Genomic DNA, 15,647 nt, shown 5'->3' with positions numbered 1-15,647 from the left:
CCACTTTATGAATGATCACACCTTGTTGTAGGATATTGATATCGAGGTGCGTTGCCTAGCAAAGAAACCCAGATGCACTTCTGCGTATTTGCAATATGCATCAGTTGTGAACCGTTCAAGCTCATTGCACATGCTCTTTGCTTCCATAAGCGAATTGCCACTCCTATGGAAGATTCCAAAATATAAAAGATGACGTTGAAACAAGCTCAAATATTTCACATTCGGTATTTTCGAATTGAACTTTTCTTCGAGATGAAAAATTTGTTGTTTTATATGAAGCAAAAAAATACATGAATCAATGCAAAATGGCGAATGCGAGGGTTATTGATTTAAGGGTGATAATAAATCAGAAAGAAGTACAAAAAAAGCTAATTACCAGCATACTTCACATGTAATCGGGTCCTTATGTTATGTTAGAGACAGAGATTTTAGATACAGTCAAGGGAATACTGAGGAACAAATCGAAATTTAAAACAATAATATAATAATTTTCTCACCCTGAATTAAAAAAATCTTTTCGTTCTTGAATCGCACAACAAACAAATTTGCTACTTCATTGAATTGGAAACAATTAGAATTCAATTAAAAACTTGCACTACTATCCGACCGTACTCGATAGACCACCACTTTATGAATGATCACACCTTGTTGTAGGATATTGATATCGAGGTGCGTTGCCTAGCAAAGAAACCCAGATGCACTTCTGCGTATTTGCAATATGCATCAGTTGTGAACCGTTCAAGCTCATTGCACATGCTCTTTGCTTCCATAAGCGAATTGCCACTCCTATGGAAGATTCCAAAATATAAAAGATGACGTTGAAACAAGCTCAAATATTTCACATTCGGTATTTTCGAATTGAACTTTTCTTCGAGATGAAAAATTTGTTGTTTTATATGAAGCAAAAAAATACATGAATCAATGCAAAATGGCGAATGCGAGGGTTATTGATTCAAGGGTGATAATAAATCAGAAAGAAGTACAAAAAAAGCTAATTACCAGCATACTTCACATGTAATCGGGTCCTTATGTTATGTTAGAGACAGAGATTTTAGATACAGTCAAGGGAATACTGAGGAACAAATCGAAATTTAAAACAATAATATAATAATTTTCTCACCCTGAATTAAAAAAATCTTTTCGTTCTTGAATCGCACAACAAACAAATTTGCTACTTCATTGAATTTGAAACAATTAGAATTCAATTAAAAACTTGCACTACTATCCGACCGTACTCGATAGACCACCACTTTATGAATGATCACACCTTGTTGTAGGATATTGATATCGAGGTGCGTTGCCTAGCAAAGAAACCCAGATGCACTTCTGCGTATTTGCAATATGCATCAGTTGTGAACCGTTCAAGCTTATTGCACATGCTCTTTGCTTCCATAAGCAAATTGCCCCTCCTATGGAAGATTCCAAAATAATTTCCTTCAAGAAAGAGAAACCAATTTGATGATTAAACCTTGATACTTGTTTATTTAGCTAATTTACAAACGGTAATGTCTTATGACATTATTTTTTGGGGTGGAAGTACGTCAGAAAGTCAAATATTTGTTACTCAGAAGCTGGCTGTCAGAACTTTGTTCAATATAAAATTAAGAGTCTTGTATGAGTATATTCATGAGGAAAAACATTCTAACAATGATAGGTTTGTACAAATGTAGATTGTTATTGTTTTTTCATCAAAAACAACAATATTTTAAACACCTTGAGAATAGCAACACCACTCGAAATATTATTTTTTTCCCATTCACAATACTCAGTCACTCAAGAAAGCACCTAGTATCTATATGGGCATAAAACTATTGAACTGCTTACGGAGAATGATAAGGAATATAAATGATTTCAGAATTTTCGAAAAATCAATTTTTTCATTCAAATCTTAGTGTGAAATCTGGATTTGAAGTTTCTGTGACACATTGTTGTACAGAAGTTTGTTTTATTATAAGAGATTTTCTCATAGTGTTAACGTTGTGGTTTTTGTTACTTTGACTTGTTTCCTCTTCTTTGTATTTTGCTATTTTGTAACTATCGAGTAGGTATATATATATTTGGAAAATAAAATCATATTCTATTCTAACCTTTTTCTAACCTCGAAATTCGTTTATGAACCCAAACTCAAGGGAATCGAAACTTTCCTTTCATTTTTGAAATTGGCCCTAGCAGAAACAAACTTTGGTCTGAAGGTTTTCTGTTGGTAAACCGTATTAATATCAATATCTGTGTGAAATCTCAATTTCTGATGATAACAAAATTGTAATTGAAACGACACTAAGCGTAAATAAATATTCCGTGATTAAAGTAGTAGAGGAATTTCCATTATGAACACGAAATAACTCAAATTCCAGGTGTAGCTTTGAACTTTGATTTTCAGTATGAAAAAATTTTTGAATGAAGTGAACTGGCTCGAAGAACACGGGAAAGAATTTAATTGTTAACATCATTAAAATATTTCGTATAGTTTGTTCAACGAAGTTTAGAATTCAAACGTAATCTTTTGTCCTAACCGAGCGTTAAAGTCTCCAGACAGCGTATATTCGATATCCTACCAAGCATTCATTTTTATTCAATGCTTGAAGGCCATAAGTTGAATTAACTTGAATTGTCTGGATTTGTTCTAATATAAATGAAAAATATGGAAAGAAATGCATTTGTTCTTACCCTTTTGGAAGTTTTCGGGTAGCATCAAATGGATTTTGATTTCTTTCTCTTCCGATTTCAAGTGGAAATATGTCTCTCCATCTTATTCGTCTCCAGTTCCAGTCGAAATCAATGAAGGCATACAATTAACCATACCTAAGACCAAAATATTGCAATCAGCACCAAAATAACGAAATAATTGCATCATTCGTAATAATTTACATCAAAATAGATTGTCTGATGAATGTCGAATCCAATCTAGTAGTTAGATTCAAAGTAAAGTAAGTAAAGGATTTTTCTGATAGCATCAAATGGATTTTGATTTCCTTCTCTTTCGATTTCAAGTAGAAAAATGTATATTTCTTCATCTTATTTATCCCAAGTTCCAGTCGGAATCAAACATAGCCATACAATTAACCACCCCTGGTACCAAAATCAACAGAAGAATTAATAATATCAAAAAAAATTATACTAGAATATTCCCTATTACTGAAATATACGATAATCGAAAATAATGGAAGAATAAACCAATTTTAACCTGACACTTTTTCATGGAATTTCAAAAATTATAACATTCAATTACTGTTTCAGACATTCAAATACTTCAGAAAATTTAATCGATTCCCTATCAAGGAAAACATCTGCACATGCGCATATCTAGTCCACGATTTCCAATCAATAATTTCCCTCCTACGCCTTATTATTAAGACAAAATTCACTCACAATATGACGAATCGCGCAACAAATAAATACCGAAAATATGGTTGAGTAGATTCATTGCCTGTTTCATAAACATTTTTTTTTATAGCAACTCATTGAATATTTGTTATAATACCGAAAACATAAAATTCCATCCTGAGGCAACAAATCGAAATTTGAAACAATAATGAGACAATTTCCTCACCTTGAATTAATAAAATGTTCTAGTTTTTCAATCGCACAATAAACAAATTTGCTGCTTCATTGAATTTAAATCAATTCAAATTCAATCAAAAACTTGTACTACTATACGACCCTACTCGATACACGACCACTTCATGAATGATCACACCTTGTTGCAGGATATTGATATCCAGGTGCGTTGCCTAGCAAAAACCAGGATGCACTTCTGCGTATTTGCAGTATGCATCAGTTGTGAACCGGTCAAGCTCAATTCGCATGCTCTCTGATTCAATAAGTGAATTGCCCCTCCTTTAGAAGATTCCGAAATGTAATAGATGACGTTGAAACAAGCTCGAATATTTTTCATTCGGGATTTTCGAATCAAACATTTCTTCGAGATGAGAAATTTGTTTTTCTATATGAAGCAAAAAAAAAATGTTAAAATTCAAAATGGTGAATGCGGAGTTATGGATTTCAAGGGGATAATACTCCAGAAAGAAGTACAATGAGGGATAATTACCAGCATATTTTACATATAATAATCGAATCCGTTCGTTATGTTAGAGACAGAAATAATAAATACAGTCAAGAGAATCTTGAGAGAATAAATCGAAATTCAAAACAATAATATGGTAATTTTCTCACCTTGAATCAATAAAATCTTCTCGTTTTCAATCGCACAATAAACAAATTTGCTGCTTCATTGAATTTAAATCAATTCAAATTCAATCAAAAACTTGTACTACTATACGACCCTACTCGATACACGACCACTTCATGAATGATCACACCTTGTTGCAGGATATTGATATCCAGGTGCGTTGCCTAGCAAAAACCAGGATGCACTTCTGCGTATTTGCAGTATGCATCAGTTGTGAACCGGTCAAGCTCAATTCGCATGCTCTTTGATTCAATAAGTGAATTGCCCCTCCTTTAGAAGATTCCGAAATGTAATAGAATACGTTGAAACAAGCTCGAATATTTTTCATTCGGGATTTTCGAATCAAACATTTCTTCGAGATGAGAAATTTGTTTTTCTATATGAAGCAAAAAAAAATGTTAAAATTCAAAATGGTGAATGCGGAGTTATGGATTTCAAGGGGATAATACTCCAGAAAGAAGTACAATGAGGGATAATTACCAGCATATTTTACATATAATAATCGAATCCGTTCGTTATGTTAGAGACAGAAATAATAAATACAGTCAAGAGAATCTTGAGAGAATAAATCGAAATTCAAAACAATAATATAGTAATTTTCTCACCTTGAATCAATAAAATCTTCTCGTTTTCAATCGCACAATAAACAAATTTGCTGCTTCATTGAATTTAAATCAATTCAAATTCAATCAAAAACTTGTACTACTATACGACCCTACTCGATACACGACCACTTCATGAATGATCACACCTTGTTGCAGGATATTGATATCCAGGTGCGTTGCCTAGCAAAAACCAGGATGCACTTCTGCGTATTTGCAGTATGCATCAGTTGTGAACCGGTCAAGCTCAATTCGCATGCTCTTTGATTCAATAAGTGAATTGCCCCTCCTTTAGAAGATTCCGAAATGTAATAGATGACGTTGTACAAGCTCGAATATTTTTCATTCGGGATTTTCGAATCAAACATTTCTTCGAGATGAGAAATTTGTTTTTCTATATGAAGCAAAAAAAAAATGTTAAAATTCAAAATGGTGAATGCGGAGTTATGGATTTCAAGGGGATAATACTCCAGAAAGAAGTACAATGAGGGATAATTACCAGCATATTTTACATATAATAATCGAATCCGTTCGTTATGTTAGAGACAGAAATAATAAATACAGTCAAGAGAATCTTGAGAGAATAAATCGAAATTCAAAACAATAATATAGTAATTTTCTCACCTTGAATCAATAAAATCTTCTCGTTTTCAATCGCACAATAAACAAATTTGCTGCTTCATTGAATTTAAATCAATTCAAATTCAATCAAAAACTTGTACTACTATACGACCCTACTCGATACACGACCACTTCATGAATGATCACACCTTGTTGCAGGATATTGATATCCAGGTGCGTTGCCTAGCAAAAACCAGGATGCACTTCTGCGTATTTGCAGTATGCATCAGTTGTGAACCGGTCAAGCTCAATTCGCATGCTCTTTGATTCAATAAGTGAATTGCCCCTCCTTTAGAAGATTCCGAAATGTAATAGAATACGTTGAAACAAGCTCGAATATTTTTCATTCGGGATTTTCGAATCAAACATTTCTTCGAGATGAGAAATTTGTTTTTCTATATGAAGCAAAAAAAAAATGTTAAAATTCAAAATGGTGAATGCGGAGTTATGGATTTCAAGGGGATAATACTCCAGAAAGAAGTACAATGAGGGATAATTACCAGCATATTTTACATATAATAATCGAATCCGTTCGTTATGTTAGAGACAGAAATAATAAATACAGTCAAGAGAATCTTGAGAGAATAAATCGAAATTCAAAACAATAATATAGTAATTTTCTCACCTTGAATCAATAAAATCTTCTCGTTTTCAATCGCACAATAAACAAATTTGCTGCTTCATTGAATTTAAATCAATTCAAATTCAATCAAAAACTTGTACTACTATACGACCCTACTCGATACACGACCACTTCATGAATGATCACACCTTGTTGCAGGATATTGATATCCAGGTGCGTTGCCTAGCAAAAACCAGGATGCACTTCTGCGTATTTGCAGTATGCATCAGTTGTGAACCGGTCAAGCTCAATTCGCATGCTCTTTGATTCAATAAGTGAATTGCCCCTCCTTTAGAAGATTCCGAAATGTAATAGATGACGTTGAAACAAGCTCGAATATTTTTCATTCGGGATTTTCGAATCAAACATTTCTTCGAGATGAGAAATTTGTTTTTCTATATGAAGCAAAAAAAAAATGTTAAAATTCAAAATGGTGAATGCGGAGTTATGGATTTCAAGGGGATAATACTCCAGAAAGAAGTACAATGAGGGATAATTACCAGCATATTTTACATATAATAATCGAATCCGTTCGTTATGTTAGAGACAGAAATAATAAATACAGTCAAGAGAATCTTGAGAGAATAAATCGAAATTCAAAACAATAATATAGTAATTTTCTCACCTTGAATCAATAAAATCTTCTCGTTTTCAATCGCACAATAAACAAATTTGCTGCTTCATTGAATTTAAATCAATTCAAATTCAATCAAAAACTTGTACTACTATACGACCCTACTCGATACACGACCACTTCATGAATGATCACACCTTGTTGCAGGATATTGATATCCAGGTGCGTTGCCTAGCAAAAACCAGGATGCACTTCTGCGTATTTGCAATATGCATCAGTTGTGAACCGTACAACCTCATTTCGCATGCTCTTTGATTCCATAATCAATCCATAAGCGAATTGTCCATCCTTTAGAAGATTCCGAAATGTAAAAGTTGACATTGAAACTAGCCTGAATATTTTTCATTCGGGATTTTCGAGATGAGAAATTTGTTGTTCTATATGAAGCAAAAAAAATGTATCAATGCAAACTGACGAATGCGGAGGTCTATGAATGTTGTCGTGATCAATTTAGTGCGATCTATGTTCATGGTTGAGAAGTGGTGAGCTTGAAAAAACCTAGTTCTGAATGGTAACAAACAAATATTTCAATTTTCACAACCAGACAGTATTATATTCAGCTCTGGTAATATCGAAACAAATTTACAAACAAAACTTTTAAGATTGAATATTCATAGTCACTTGAATTGGTCAACACATAGTGAATTGCTGTCAGGAAAATTATATTCTGTCATTTAATTAAATTAAATTAATTTCCTTCAATAAAGAGCTTCAGAAAATCAATTTGATTATAAGACCTTGATGCTTATTTATTTAGCTAATTTTCAATCGGTAATGTCTTTTGGAATTATTTTTTGGGGTGGAAGTACGTCGGTAGGACAAATATTTGTTACTCAGAAGCTTGCTGTTAGAACTATGTTCAATATAAAATTGAGAGTCTTGTAGGAGTATATTCAGGAGGAAAAACATCCTCACAATGATAGGTTTGTACATATATAGATTGTATATATATTTTCAACACCTTGAGAATAGCAACGCCACTCGTAGGATGACATCATTTTTTTACCAAACAAATTCACAGACAAAACTATTAGGATTGAATATTGATAGTCACTTGAATTGGTCAACACATTGTGAATTGCTGTTGGGAAAATTAAATTCTGTCATTTAATTGAATTAAATTAATTTCCTTCAATAAAGAGCTTTAAAAAACCAATTTGATGATAAGACTTTGATGCTTGTGTATTTAGCCAATTTTCAATCGGTAATGTCTTATAAAATTATGTTTTGGGGTGGAAGTACGTCAGTAAGACAAATATTTGTTTCTCCGAAGCTTGCTGTTAGAATTATGTTCAATATAAAATTGAGAGTCTTGTATGAGTATATTCATAAGGAAAAACATTCTAACAATGATAGGTTTGTACAAATATAGATTGTTATTGTTTCTTTCATAGGAAAAACAAAAGTTTCAACACCTTGAGAATAGAAACGCCACAAGAATTATTTTTTTCCCCTTCACAATACTCAGTCACTGGAGAAAGCACCTTGTATTTGAGCATAAAACAAGTGAACTGCTTACGGAGAATGATAAAGAATATAAATGATTTCAGAATTTTCAAAAAATAAATTTTTTCATTTGTAGCTTAGTGTGAGCCCTATACAATATCTGAATTTAGAAGTTACTGTGACGCATTATTGTACTGAAAATTCTATTATTATAAGAGATTGTCTCATAGTGTGAATGTTGTGGTTTTTGTTACTTTGACTTGTTTCCCCTTCTTTGTATTTTGCTATTTTGTAACTATCGAGTATGTATTTGGAAAATGAAATCATATTCTTCTCTATTCTAACCTTTTTTTACGTCTAAATTGGTTTATAAAAAAATTTACATTTGTGGAGGAGACTTCTCACGGGAAACGAGACTTTTCTTTCGTTTATGAAATTGGCCCTAGCAGAAACAAACTTTGGTCTGAACATATTTTGTTGTTGAACCGTATTTATCTCAATATCTGTGTGAGAACGCAATTTCTGATGATAACAAAATTGTTATTGACTAACGGCACTAAGCGTAAAGAGATATTCCGTGATCAAAAATGTAGAAGAATTTTCATTATGAACACGAAATATTTCAAATTCCAGGTCTATATTTCAACTTTGATTTTTAGTATGAAAAAAATGTTGAATGCAGTAGGTGAACTGACTTGAAAAATACGGGAAACGATTGTAATTCTTCACATCATTCAAATATTTTGAATATTTCATTCAACTAAGTTTAAAATTCAAACGTAAACTTTTGTCCTAACCGACCGTTAAAGTCTCCAACCAGCGTATATTCGAAATCCTACCGAGCATTCATTTTCATTTAATTCTTGAAGGCCCCAAGTTGAATAAACTTGAATTGTCTGGATGTGTTCAAATATAAATGAAAGACATGAAGAAAAATGCATTCGTTCTTACCCTTTTAGGAGTTTTCTGGTGGCATCAAATGGATTTTGATTTCCTTCTCTTCTTATTCCTCTCCAGTTCCAGTCGAAATCAATGGAGCCATACAATTAACCATACCTGAGACCAAAATATTGCAATCAGCACCGAAATAACGAAATATTGTATAATTCTTAATAATTTACATCAAAATAGATTGTCTGAGGAATTTAAAATCTAATCTTGTTGAAAAAAATCAAATTTAAAGTAGCCACCACAAATCAATTTCAGTCTCTTTGGCGTCATTGATGACGCCATCCGTTTCGGTTTCGATCGAAACCACCAAAAAAAACAATAATAAAAAAAAAATTGATTCTAGAATTTTGCCTTATCTCTGAAATATTCGATAATCTTAAATAATGCAACAATGAATCAATATTAACGGGGCATTTTTGCATGAATTTTCAACAATTTACAAATTCAAAAATAATAACTTTCACTCATATATCGAATTTAATCGATTCCCAATAAAGGATAACTATTTCACGATTTCCAATCAATGATTTTCCTCCTACGCCATATTTTGAAGACAAAATTCACTCACAATATGACGAATCGAAAACAAATAAATACCAAAAATATGATTACGTAGATTCATATCCTCGGCTTCTAATTAATGGTTTTCCTAATACAAGCTCACCAAATTTCCCATTGAATGCCTTAAATGGCTAACACCCAATAATAATTCAGATCGTTTGTGTTTTTCACATGTATTGCACACGATATTGGATGATGAACTGCTTCAAAACGAAGAAGAATACTTGAATTGATTGATTCTGCGAAGAACCAACGATAACAACTGCACATGCGCATTGCTATTCATCAATTTCCAATCAATGATTTCCTTCCTACGCACTATTATGAAAACAAAATTCACCGACAATATGACGAATCGCACAACAAATAAATATCGAAAATATGTTTACGTTGATTCATTGCCTATTTCATAAAAATGTTTATAGCAATTCATTGAATATGTGTACTTATACCGAAAACGGGAAATTTTATCCTGAGGGAGCAAATCGAAATTCAAAACAAACATATGATAATTTTCTCACCTTGAATTAAGAAAATCTTCTCGTTTCTCAATCGCACAATAAACAAATTTGCTGCTTCATTGACTTTAAATCAATTCGAATTCAATTAAGAACTTGTACTACTATCCGACCCGACTCGATACACGACCACTTCATGAATGATCACACCTTGTTGCAGGATGTTCAATAATAGGTGCGTTGCCTAGCAAAGAAACCCAGATGCACTTCTGCGTATTTGCGATATGCATCAATTGTGAACGGTACAAACTCATTTCGCATGCTCTTTGATTCCATAATCAATCCATAAGCGAATTGCCCCTCCTTTGGAACATTCCAAAATATAAAAGATGACGTAACATGCTCGATTTTTCATTCGTGATTTTCGAATTGAACTTTTCTTCGAGATGATTCTTTAATTCCATAAGCAAATTGCCTCTGTGTTGGAAGATTCCAAAAACAAAAGATGACGTTGAAACAAGCTCAAATTTTTTTTTTTTTGGAATTTTCGAATTAAACTTTTCTTTGAGATGAGAAATTTGTTGTTCTATATGAATCGAAAAATAAACGAATCAGTGCGAAATGGCGAATGCGATGGGTTATTGATTTTAGGGGTATGATACTTCAGAAAGAAGTACAATAAACGCTGAATACCAGCATATTCCACATAGAATCGAGTCATAATGTTATGTTAGAGACAGAGATTATAAATATAGTCAAGAGTATGAATAACAAAAAGTTCTGCGGATACGATGAAATCCCAATCACAGTGATAAAGCTCTACATTTCACATATAATCAAACCCGAAAGGCAACATGGTTTCACTCGAAGCAAGGGTACAGAAATGGCGATTTTGGAGTTTATTCAGAACATAATACATTCCTTAATACAAGCTTTTATTACTACTTAGTTTTAATACCAATTAAATTGGAATAACAATTCAAGGATGCGATTGTGTAACCACAGTTTCGATCTTATTCTAGTTCATCTTCAGATTTTGTGGAGATTCTACCAATTTTACAGAGCATTTATGTAAAAACAGGATCAAAAAAGTGGTTCTTGGAAAAACTCAGGGCAAAGGCTATAACATTCGGTAGATAGAAAACAATTTTGACCGTTGTCTAACTTCTAGGAATTATTTGAAAACATTGAATATTTTAGAATGCCAGAGTTCTGTTTGTTCGTTCATAATTTCGAAACTATTTTTGTTCAATAATTCATAAATTTCAATGTATTCTTATTAATTCAGTTTTCTGCCTCTTGATTCTACATGTATAATTTTCACATCATCAATTGTAAAAGAAGGATTATTATTTTCTAAAAAATGTGTTTCAAAGGTGGAGAGCCGCTTATTTTTGGTGAAATCTATTCGATGTTCATTAAATCTTGTTTCGAATGAACGTGCTGTTTGTCTTATATACAGGGTGGCCATTTGAAAACGAAACAGACGAGATTACAGACGAAATAAAGTTTTTCGATAGGAATGCTCGGACAGGTCGATTTCTGTTTCGAGGGGGACAGCTTAAGATGTAGGGTACGGACGCATAGCGCTTCAACCCTTGCTACTACAACCCTCACCCCCAAATTTTGAATAGGGAAGATGGGGTGAGTGATACCTCATTTGAAAGGTATTTTTATACTGATTTCAGCACAGTAATTGTTTTTTCATTTTATGCATTAGTTCTCGAAATATTCTTAACTAAGTATTTGAAAATGAAGTGGTGTTTTCATGGCACTTGTAGTGTTTTGTGAAAAATCGACATTTTGAGCTTCAAAACAACCATGACTGTGGCTTCCTTCCTAACTAACTAACGCATGAATATTTCGAGAACTAATGCATAAAATGAAAAAACAATTACTGTGCTGAAATCAGTATAAAAATACCTTTAAATTGAGGTATCACTCACCCCATCTTCCCTATTCAAAAATTGGGGGTGGGGGTTGTAGCAGCAAGGGTTGAAGCGCTATGCGTCCGTAACCTACATCTCAAGTTGTCCCCCTCGAAACAGAAATCGACCTGTCCGAGCATTTCTATCGAAAAACTTTATTTCGTCTGTAATCTCGTCTGTTTCGTTTTCAAATGGCCACCCTGTATATTAAATTGCAAGTTGAACATATCAACTCATAAACTCCTTCTATTTGGTGTTGAGTCTTTTGCATTAAACACAACGATGCATTTCATTTATTGGTTTGAACAATATTCAATTTTAATTTTGATACACTTTTAGCTACTTTTTACTTATACAGGATGGCCACTTTTTCAATGGGATTGTATTGGTAACTTTTAAACCATAAGAGTTAGAAGGTCGGTCAAATGGAGAAAAAGTTACATTCATAGGAGCATTGTCAAGCAGTTCAAACAAATCGAGATTATCAGGGCCGGTTATTGAGATGTCATAGAAAAAGTAAATTCTGTCATGTTGATTTTTCTTTTTTTCCCACTTTATTTCAAATATTATCAAAAATGTTTCAGGAATTTTTTATTCGACAGTAAATTATCCTCAATTTGACGTAAACAGATTTCGTATACAACGTTTCGTACTCCCTGGGCCACCCTCAACCTCATTATTTTCAATACGGACCTGCATATTTTATGACACTTTTCGAAATAACTTTTAACGCTGAATTCACCGATATATCATACGATGTCATTCAAAGTTGATTTTCAGGTGATTTTGACCCTTATCCAAATTTCTTTGGGTCGGATCTGTATTACATTCAGGTACTTTTAGTTTAATTAACAACATGCAATACATTTCGATAAGAAAATCAACCAACTCATCTTGAATTGAATGAAACATTTTAGAATCAAAGCAAGAAACAAGTAAAAATTATTTACATATTTCAGTTCATACTAATTAAACGGAACTATTATTTAATCAAAGAAAAATCAAATGATTATTCGGAAGTAACTACCTAAATGAAAATTAATGATATCTCAAAAATGAAATTTATGATACTACGAACCCGAGATTCTTCGCGAGAAGATTGAGAATGTATTGGGAGGTATTCAAGGAGATGAAATAAGCAAATGTATAAGAAGTATGGGTTCCATAACCTCAAAGTGTATTTTACAAAATAATGGGCATTTCGAACAATTACTTCATTAATTTTCATTTACTTACGATTAATCATTTGATTAAATGATAGTTCCGTTTAATTAGTATGAACTGAAATATGTAAATAATTATTACTTGTTTTTTTCTTGATTCTAATATGTTCCATTCAATTCAAGATGAGTTAGTCGATGTTCTTATCGAAATGTATTGCATGTTGTTAATTAAACTAAAAGTACCTAAAGGTAATACAGATCCGACACAAAGAAATTTGGATAAGGGCATGGGCGCCCGCAGAAATTTTTCTCAGGGGGGGCAAAATGAAAATTATTGAAAAACGATAAGGCGTCCATGATTGTCGTAGGCGACATCAGTATTCCGTTTCTTTCTATTTCTGTATTTATATTCATCACCAGCGTCTACTCTGAATTTCAAAAGATCACTAGAATTGGTACAGGGTGGACAAAAATACAATAGTTTCGTAAAATAACGCATAATATTCTTTATTAGTTAAATTAACAATACTTATTGTCTAGCGCTAATTGGTTTGAATGTAACACCCTGTAGTTTGTTGAATTTTTAGACTAATAAAACTGAGCTGTTTCCAAACATGTTTGGTACTTGTGGTGTAGCAGACAGAATATGAAAGAAATTATTTCTTATTTTTATACATTTTTATTAATCTAAAAATGTAACAAACTACAGGGTGTTAAATTCAAACCAATTGCCGTATTTTTGATAATATTGTCAATTTAACTAATAAAGAATGTTACGCGTCACTTTATGAGCACACACAAAACTATTGTATTTTTGTCCACCCTGTACCAATTGGAATCAATATGTGATACATTTTTGGAATCTGCTCAGCCAGAGTAATCGGAAAATTGAGACAAATTGGGGTGTTCCTTTAAAAAAAAATGACGCTGACGTCATTACTCGAAGGTAATTCACCCTTTATATTAGATTATTATTTTAAAATACGGTAAATTAAAATAAAAAATCGACGTGTTTCAGGATTATTTCTTAAAATGGTCTGTTTAGCTAAAAATGAATTTTGTTCCATACTTAACGGTTACGGACGCAGTGTATAAGATGAATTTATAAACAAATTGACACGCATGGAGTGTTTTCGGTTCCATGAATTTTCTCCACCCAAGAAGTGCTCAACGCGCCTAAGAAAGTTTTCAATTCAAAAAATACCTCTGCCGATTATGGATTATATGTATAGATAGTATGTAATTCCATTGAAAACCGGAAAATAGTTGTGAATCTATTACTTTCCTTTTTTCCTTGCCCTTTGGATTGAGAAAGTAATATTGAGGGTGTTGTGCTGAAAAATGAGGCATTCAAAATCTCAGGGGGGGCCATGGCCCCCCCTGGCCCCCCCCTGCGGGCGCCCATGGATAAGGGTCAAAATCACCTGAAAATCAACTTTGAATGACATCGTATGATATATCGGTGAATTCAGCGTTAAAAGTTATTTCGAAAAGTGTAATAAAATATGCAGGTCCGTATTGGAAATAATGAGGTTGAGGGTGGCCCAGGGAGTACTAAACGTTGGATACGGAATCTGTTTACGTCAAATTGAGGATAATTTACTGTCGAATGAAAAACTCCTGAAACATTTTTTGATAATATTTGAAATAAAGTGGAAAAAAAAGAAAAATCAAAAGGACAGAATTTACTTTTCCTATGATATCTCAATAACCGGCCCTGATAATCTCGATTTGTTTGAACTGCTTGACAATGCTCCTATGAATGCAACTTTTTGTCCATTTGACCGACCTTCTAACTCTTATGGTTTAAAAGTTACCAATACAATCCCATTGAAAAAGTGGCCACCCTGTATACCCGACGTACTAGGGAGAAATGAATTATTTATGATAGAGCATATTTAAATCATGGCTATTCTTGATATTTTTTGTTTAACTATATTTTCTATAATTGTATGTTTGAACCCATTGTTAATGGTAAGGTAAAAGCTCCATGAATCATTGATCGGAATGCCGACGTTTTTTGAGAATATGGATGGTTTGAATCTAGTAGAATGCATGTATAAGTAGATGTGGGTTCTCTAAACACGTTGAATGCAAGTTTTTGGTTCAGATGTGATATTTAAAGGTCTAAGAATGTTATGTGGTCATTCGTTTCTTTCTCTGATTCAAATTCAATTTTTAGGTGTATGTTATTTATATAATTTAGATAATGATTCAGTTGTCTGGATGTTCCAGAAAAGCAAGCAAGTACATCATTTACATATCCATACCAAAAATCCAATTTAAACGGAAATTTTTAATATTTTATTTGCTATATACGACATGCAGATATCAGCGATAAGTGGACTTATTGGGTGAGCCCATAGCTAAACCAATTAGTTCTTCATACAGACATAGTTCCTAGAAGTATTAGGCAACTCACAGTTCATTACAGGATTAACATGCGATTGCTCCAGAGTCTCAGAAACAAAA

At 32.8% G+C, this 15,647-nt stretch overlaps 1 protein-coding gene across 1 annotated transcript in view; it reads right to left on the bottom strand.

Moving 5' to 3' along the window:
• LOC123685997 overlaps positions 1-15,647 on the bottom strand; it is a 47,406-nt gene that overhangs the window by 20,792 nt on the left and 10,967 nt on the right. Inside the window, exons 5-6 of the mRNA XM_045625901.1 lie at positions 9,066-9,170; positions 2,668-2,802 (exon numbers count right to left, since the gene is read on the bottom strand). The gene's annotated coding sequence lies outside the window, so the exon portion shown is untranslated. The remainder of the gene's footprint in view (positions 1-2,667; positions 2,803-9,065; positions 9,171-15,647) is intronic.

This window comes from Harmonia axyridis, chromosome X, assembly GCF_914767665.1.
Source record: "Harmonia axyridis chromosome X, icHarAxyr1.1, whole genome shotgun sequence".
In the NCBI taxonomy this organism is placed as follows: Eukaryota; Metazoa; Arthropoda; class Insecta; order Coleoptera; family Coccinellidae; genus Harmonia; species Harmonia axyridis.
Note: the sequence above shows the minus strand (reverse complement) of the source record. Positions and strands in the feature narration are given on the sequence as shown.